The 6,101-nt window shown below is 33.6% G+C and overlaps 1 long non-coding RNA gene across 2 annotated transcripts; it reads right to left on the minus strand.

Annotated features, from left to right (window-relative positions):
* Nucleotides 1-310: 310 nt before the first annotated feature.
* Nucleotides 311-2,697, minus strand: LOC120171868. Of its 2 annotated transcripts, none has more exons than XR_005520906.1 (3): nt 2,183-2,697; nt 1,770-1,829; nt 311-1,202 (listed from the first exon to the last, which is right to left on the minus strand). It is a non-coding gene; the product is annotated as an uncharacterized LOC120171868 (long non-coding RNA). The 2 variants fall into 2 exon arrangements; XR_005520905.1 differs by having other exon boundaries at nt 1,770-1,832.
* Between the last annotated feature and the right edge of the window lie 3,404 nt (nt 2,698-6,101).

Consider the following 6,101-nt stretch of genomic DNA (forward strand, 5'->3'; position numbering starts at 1 on the left):
GCTATTTTGCCCATTTATTAATTTAGTGACTAAAATAAAATTATATAAAATTTTAACATCAAATTAAATAAATTAGAACATACTGTTCAGGATTAAAATATTAATTAACAAAATTACAAGGACTAAATCTATTATTTATCCTAAAATATATAAATACTGATATGGACTAAATTATAAATTAATACGGTTAGAAAACCGAATTAAAACTTATTAAAATTGAATTCAATGACTAATTTGTAATATTACAAACTTGGAGTGATTGCGGAAAGGGTATTTCCACGAGCGAAATTACACAGGTATTAATACCCTTTAAACTGGCCCCTTGGCCATTTTTCTCTCATTTTCTATTTTGCAAGCTCTCGTTTTCTCTCAACTGAGGAGAAAATCGACCACCGTTGGTCACTGTTTCCGGCGCCGATCGTCACCGCCGGCCGCCGTCTCCGGTGGTCGGAGATTACCAAACTACACCAAATTAAAGATCTCAACTCCTAAAGGCCAAATCTGGCCTCCTTTTACCCTAAATCCCCTTAAATCGACCTAGATCTAAGTTTTTTTTACCTTCGACTTTCGGCTTTCCGACAATACAAGGAGGCTCCGATGGCTATGGTTTCCTAGGTAAGTTTCTCTCCTCTCTCTTCTTTTGATTTCTGTTGTCTACTGGTTGTTGTGGTTACTCTCTGTATCTCTCTTTTTTTGGCTACTGCTCGCCGTCTTTTCTGTTTCAGTCTGTGTTTTCAGATGTTGTCTCTTTTGTTTTTATTTTGCAGGTGGTGGTGGCTTTTATAGCCACCATGGTGCTCGGTATGGACCGGTCACAGAGGGGCTTCTCGGTGAGTCACCGGGCTATGTGGTGACTCACCTTGGTAGCTGCGAGTTGGAGGGGCAACTGGCTCTTCTGGAAGTTTCATCGAGTCGGCGTCGTCGTGGTTGCAGCGGATTGGGTCACCTGGCAGTTGAAGCGTCGACGTGGGGCGGCTGACCGTCGACAATGGCGAGAGGAGACACCTAGAATCATCAGAGGCGGCTGGAAGCATCTGGAAACGGCTGGGGTCTTCACGAACGACGACGGCTAGAAGCTTGTGATACAAACCCTAATCAATTTAGGGTTTCTATTTGTAACTGGGCCTGGACCAAGTTGGGTTTGTTGGGTCTAGGCTAGTATGGGTTGTAATTGGGCCTCCGGTCTGGTTTGTAATTTGGGCCTGTAATATAATAAAATTAATAATAATAAAAAATAAAAAATTAAAATATTATAATATAATAATAATATTAAAACAAAATAATAATAAAACAAATGAAATAAAAAACTAGTGTCCTCCTGAAGCTGTATCCAGAATAATGTCGATTGCTGCCTCACGACCGTAATTGAAACCAGCATGTTCTGGAGGTAGTGGTGAAAGCCTTGAGTTTGATGTGGGTGGAGCGCTTGGAACATTTTGAAAATTTATTCATGGTACATATTCAAGAAGCAAGTATTTATTATAAGAAAACTTTCCAGTTTTCCCAATGTTGGAGCAATGCTAAAAGGCCAAATTCGAGATGACCAAATCACAACAATATAGCAAGCAACCTATTCTTTCTGAAGTTATTCATCCTAAACCTCGACACACCCAAGTTAACTGCTAAACCTATCAGCATCAGAAAAAGAATTTTGTTTCTAGGTTGATCACCACAATCTCACTATAGAATTTACCTTCAACAACATAGATTGCAAATCCTTGACATATTCCCTAGAAAGTAGAAACTATGTAAACATGGGTTTCCTTTACCTTCGAAAATAGGACTCTAAATTTAGACTGACTAGATGCCTTCCCTCTCACAGCTGGATCCTGCTGGTAGAAATTATATAAAAGAAATAAACATATGAAAACTGAATTTGGCTAGCATTCGTATTATCGTATACTAAGTTATACTTATGAATCAAGTCATAAAACCCAGAAAATGCATCACATTCTTCTTTTCAAGGATTCATCAAAGTGCAAAAGAAAGACACCCGTTTTTGACCAGGCTTGAAAAATATTATAAATATTTATTATTATTATTATTATTATTATTAATACAAACAGAAGAATGATGTGAGTTTTTTTTTCTTCTAATTCTTGCACATCGATTTTTTGGTTTAGTCTTCATCCATCGAGATTTCAAGTATAAAAACAGAAATAAATAGGGATTAGGAGCTTACCGATTTGAGACACCAGGCTTGAGATCGAAGCATTGAAGGTTGCTCGAGAAACCTTGTATAGGAGTTAGGGGTTAGTTCATCGGTTCAGATTCTAAAATAAAAATGAAATAGAAACGAGAGAAAGATCTATTTACCTTTGTTGTGTTTGGATCTTCACCAGAGTAGAGAGGAGAGAAACGGTGTAGAGGATTTCAAAACTTTCGGTTGAAGAAGAAAATGAAAGGTTTGAGTGATACTTACCTTCACAATATTCGTTATCGACGAGTTGTGGGATCTTGGTGTACAATCGTCATTTGTGTGAGTGGAGAGTAGATGAGGTCTCGGCCAAAGAGAAAGGTTAAGAGAAAGGCCGCAACTTAAGGCTTCATAAGGGTTGTTTTCATTCGCATATGGAGGCCATTGGGGCGGTGGTCAAGCGTCGGTCATGGTGGCCGATGGTGCGAGTGGCGATGTGATTAGCCTTTGAGGCTCTCGGTTGTGGGAAGAAGAAGAAAAGAACAGAGGGAGAGAGCAAAACGGCTGACGAGGATAGTTTTAGTTAATATTAGGTTTAGTTTATAATTAGATTTTTATATATTAAATGTAGGGTAAATAACTCTCATACCCCTAAACTTAGCCGTATATTTATACTTTAGTCACTAGTAAAGTAAGGACTTTTTTTTAATTTATCCATTTATATTTTTCCCGATTTTATTATTTTCCCAATTTTAGTTTTAGTTGTAATTTTTGGGTTATTTAAGTTTAAGTCCCTTATATTTATGTGTGCTTTTTATTTTAAACCCTATTTTAACTCTTGATTTGTGTATTTAATTTTCACTTTATTTAAATTTAGTCCTTAGTTAAATTTATGAACCCTAAACCCTATCACATAATTAGAGGGAATGAGATGACTTAGGGAAAAGAGAGAGAGTAGACTTGTTTTTGTTTTGCTTTCTGAAGAACAAAAATCTAATAAGAAGCTTTAGTCTTTTTTATTTCTACTCCTCTTCTCTTCTCAGTCTCCTCTTTATTTACTACTTTGATTTTCCAACTCTATAATTATTACTTTTTTCAGAGTAGAATCTAGTAAAGCATATATATGTCTTGTTTTACTTTATATTGAACAGGTTAGTAGTAGGGATGATCATTTTCTCTCAAATATGATTTGGTGTCATTAATTTTATTAATTAAGATATTAATATAAGTCTAAATGAGTTTTTTTTTTCTTAATTCTTTATAAAATCGGTTACACTCTATTTTGATATTTTTTTAAATTATTAATATTTAAATTGAATCATATTTTTATTTTATTATATTATATTATATTTATTGTCAAATAAAAAATTAGTTATGAGGTAAGTACAATATAGTATATTGATATTAAATATTCAAACCCTTGATATTTATGATAATTGAACCTAAAACCTCAAAATATAACAACAATTTAAAAATTATTTATTAAAATATTATCATTAGAAATATATTAAATATTTGTCTTTAGATAAATAATTTTTTAATAATTTAAAATAAATATAAGAATATTTATTCAAAAACAATTTTTAACCATTTTCAATTTTTATATTGTTTGGCTGTTTTTTCTTATTTTTTATTTTATTTTTCTACGTTGTCAAGTACATGTGCAGTAAAAAGTTAAAAAAGAAAAAAAAATCAACCAAATACGTGTAATCTAACATATGGTTAATTAAATGGGCTTTTATTTTTCTTTTAGTAATATGCAATGTAACAATTGGACTTGGGCTGGTTAATTAAAAAAAATTAAAATTTGAGGGTAGTTGTATTATATAATTTTTAATATATTTTTAAAATTTTATAATTATCAATAATGTATTTTTAATATATTTTTAATATATTTTTAATAATGTAATTTTAAAAAATCTAAAATTATAATATAACATTTTTTTCGAGCTGCTCACGAGCTTTTGGAGTCGAATATCGAGTAGCTCGTTTCATCTCGTTAAGAACTCGAGTCGAGCTCGAGCTCGAGTCGAGTCCATTCGATCCGAGTATTTATCGAGCCTTGATCGAATCGATCTCGAGTAGCTCACGATCTGTCTTGTCTCATTTAAGCCCTAAACCCAATGTTGAATTTAATTATAAATAATAAATAAAATAATTAAAAATATGTAATAAATCAAAAATTTTGAATTGGACTTGTGTTCAATTTTCTACACGTTGTGTCATTGTTAAAATAAGTATATTTTGAGTTCCTAATATCAGATTGATAAGTTTTAAAATGTGTTGGTAAGGTAATTAAAATTCATTCAAGTTTTAAATAGATATCTTCCCCTAAAAATACATAGATCTGTTTGAAAATTCATTGCAAGTCTGTTGATGCCTCAAGTTTTAAATAGATATCTTCCCCTAAAAATACATAGATCTGTTTGAAAATTCATTGTAAGTCTGTTGATGCCTCAAGTTTCTAAATCAACTTTAATAAAATATTTGAGCTTTGAAAAAGGATAGGAAAATTGCGTTGAAAAAGGATAGGTCAAATGAAAATCAGATATTACAAAAGTGATATTGGATATTAGAAGGGAAAGTTAATACGATAAGGATTTTGCATCCACCGCTAATACTCTTATATTCCAAGTAAGTATCTTCATTTAAAGAAGGTTATTGACCCACCACAATCATCTACCTTACATTTCAAAAAGAAATCTTTGTCAACCAATAACAAGTTGATTTAGTGGGATAAAACACTAGGTCTCTTAAATAAGGTCAGGGATTTGATTATGGCGTTTACGAATGTAGTAAACTGGGTTTTGATGATCACTCTCGTCTTTGCAGTATCCGATCTGGATTAGTCGGTTAATATATCGGATACCAATGATTAATTAAAAAAAATCGGTCTAAAAGCGCCAAAATCCTTAACAACAGGAAGCTCCTCTCCAGTGACTTGAATTCCTATACTTTTACCCAACTCCAAGGTTCTTTCGCTTTCTTTAAATCCCACCCTCCATCTTCTGTTTATATTTGAATCAGATACCGATCTTCCTAAAAGTTCTGAATACTCCAGGTCTTTAGACTTCAGTTTATTCTTTTTGAGTGCTTGGACCCTTTTTCTTCTACTCGAGACTGAAAGAATTTGGCTCTGTATAATTGCGATCTGTAGGAGTTCTGGAAACAATTCATTTTCACGCCCTTCTGACTCTTTTTTACTTGCATGCGACTCCTTTAGGTTTGGAGGTTCCACAGGTCTTGGATTCAGAAACTCATCACTATCTGACACCTAATAATATTTGCCTTCTTCTTGATCCAATCTACTCTCATCTTTCTGGGTTCAAATCCATCAGAGCCCTCGACATATTAGTGACACTAGGCCCTTCAATCTTACTTCTATCTTTTGGCTTTCAAACTTCACGTGTTTCTTTTTTACTCATCACATTCATCTTCGCCTACTCACTTTTTGAACCTACTAGATCTTGCACGTGTGGAACAGTTTTAGAATCAGAAGCATCTGAACCCGTTTCCATAATGATTCTATCTCCTTCGATTTCCAGCTTTTTATTGTCATTAAACACGCATGTCGTACATTCCTTTCCCATGGTCGTATCATTTAATGTTTTATTCTTTTGAGAGCCTACACCTTTCTCTCTATCTTCCACCGATTGGGAATTCGTCGGTGTTTTGTTCAAGTAGCATCCCGATGAGGATTGCTTCGACAACGACATCACATCAGAACTCAGCAACCCTTTTCATAGTGATGTTGTAATTGTTCCAGCAATAAAGAGGAATCTCTGACACCTCTTCATTCCATAATCTGAACTCAGCGAATATCTCTTTGAGGTAAGACCATTGTAGATCTTTCAATAAAATAAATAGATCCTCATTCTCAATAACAAGAAGGAAGGATTTTCCTCTGTCTTTGCACCTTGATTTCTCCCAGCCCCCACTCTTGTAATCTATATTCGATGCTACT

Source organism: Hibiscus syriacus, unplaced genomic scaffold, assembly GCF_006381635.1.
Source record: "Hibiscus syriacus cultivar Baekdansim isolate YM2019G1 unplaced genomic scaffold, ASM638163v2 tig00111837_pilon, whole genome shotgun sequence".
Lineage (NCBI taxonomy): Eukaryota > Viridiplantae > Streptophyta > Magnoliopsida > Malvales > Malvaceae > Hibiscus > Hibiscus syriacus.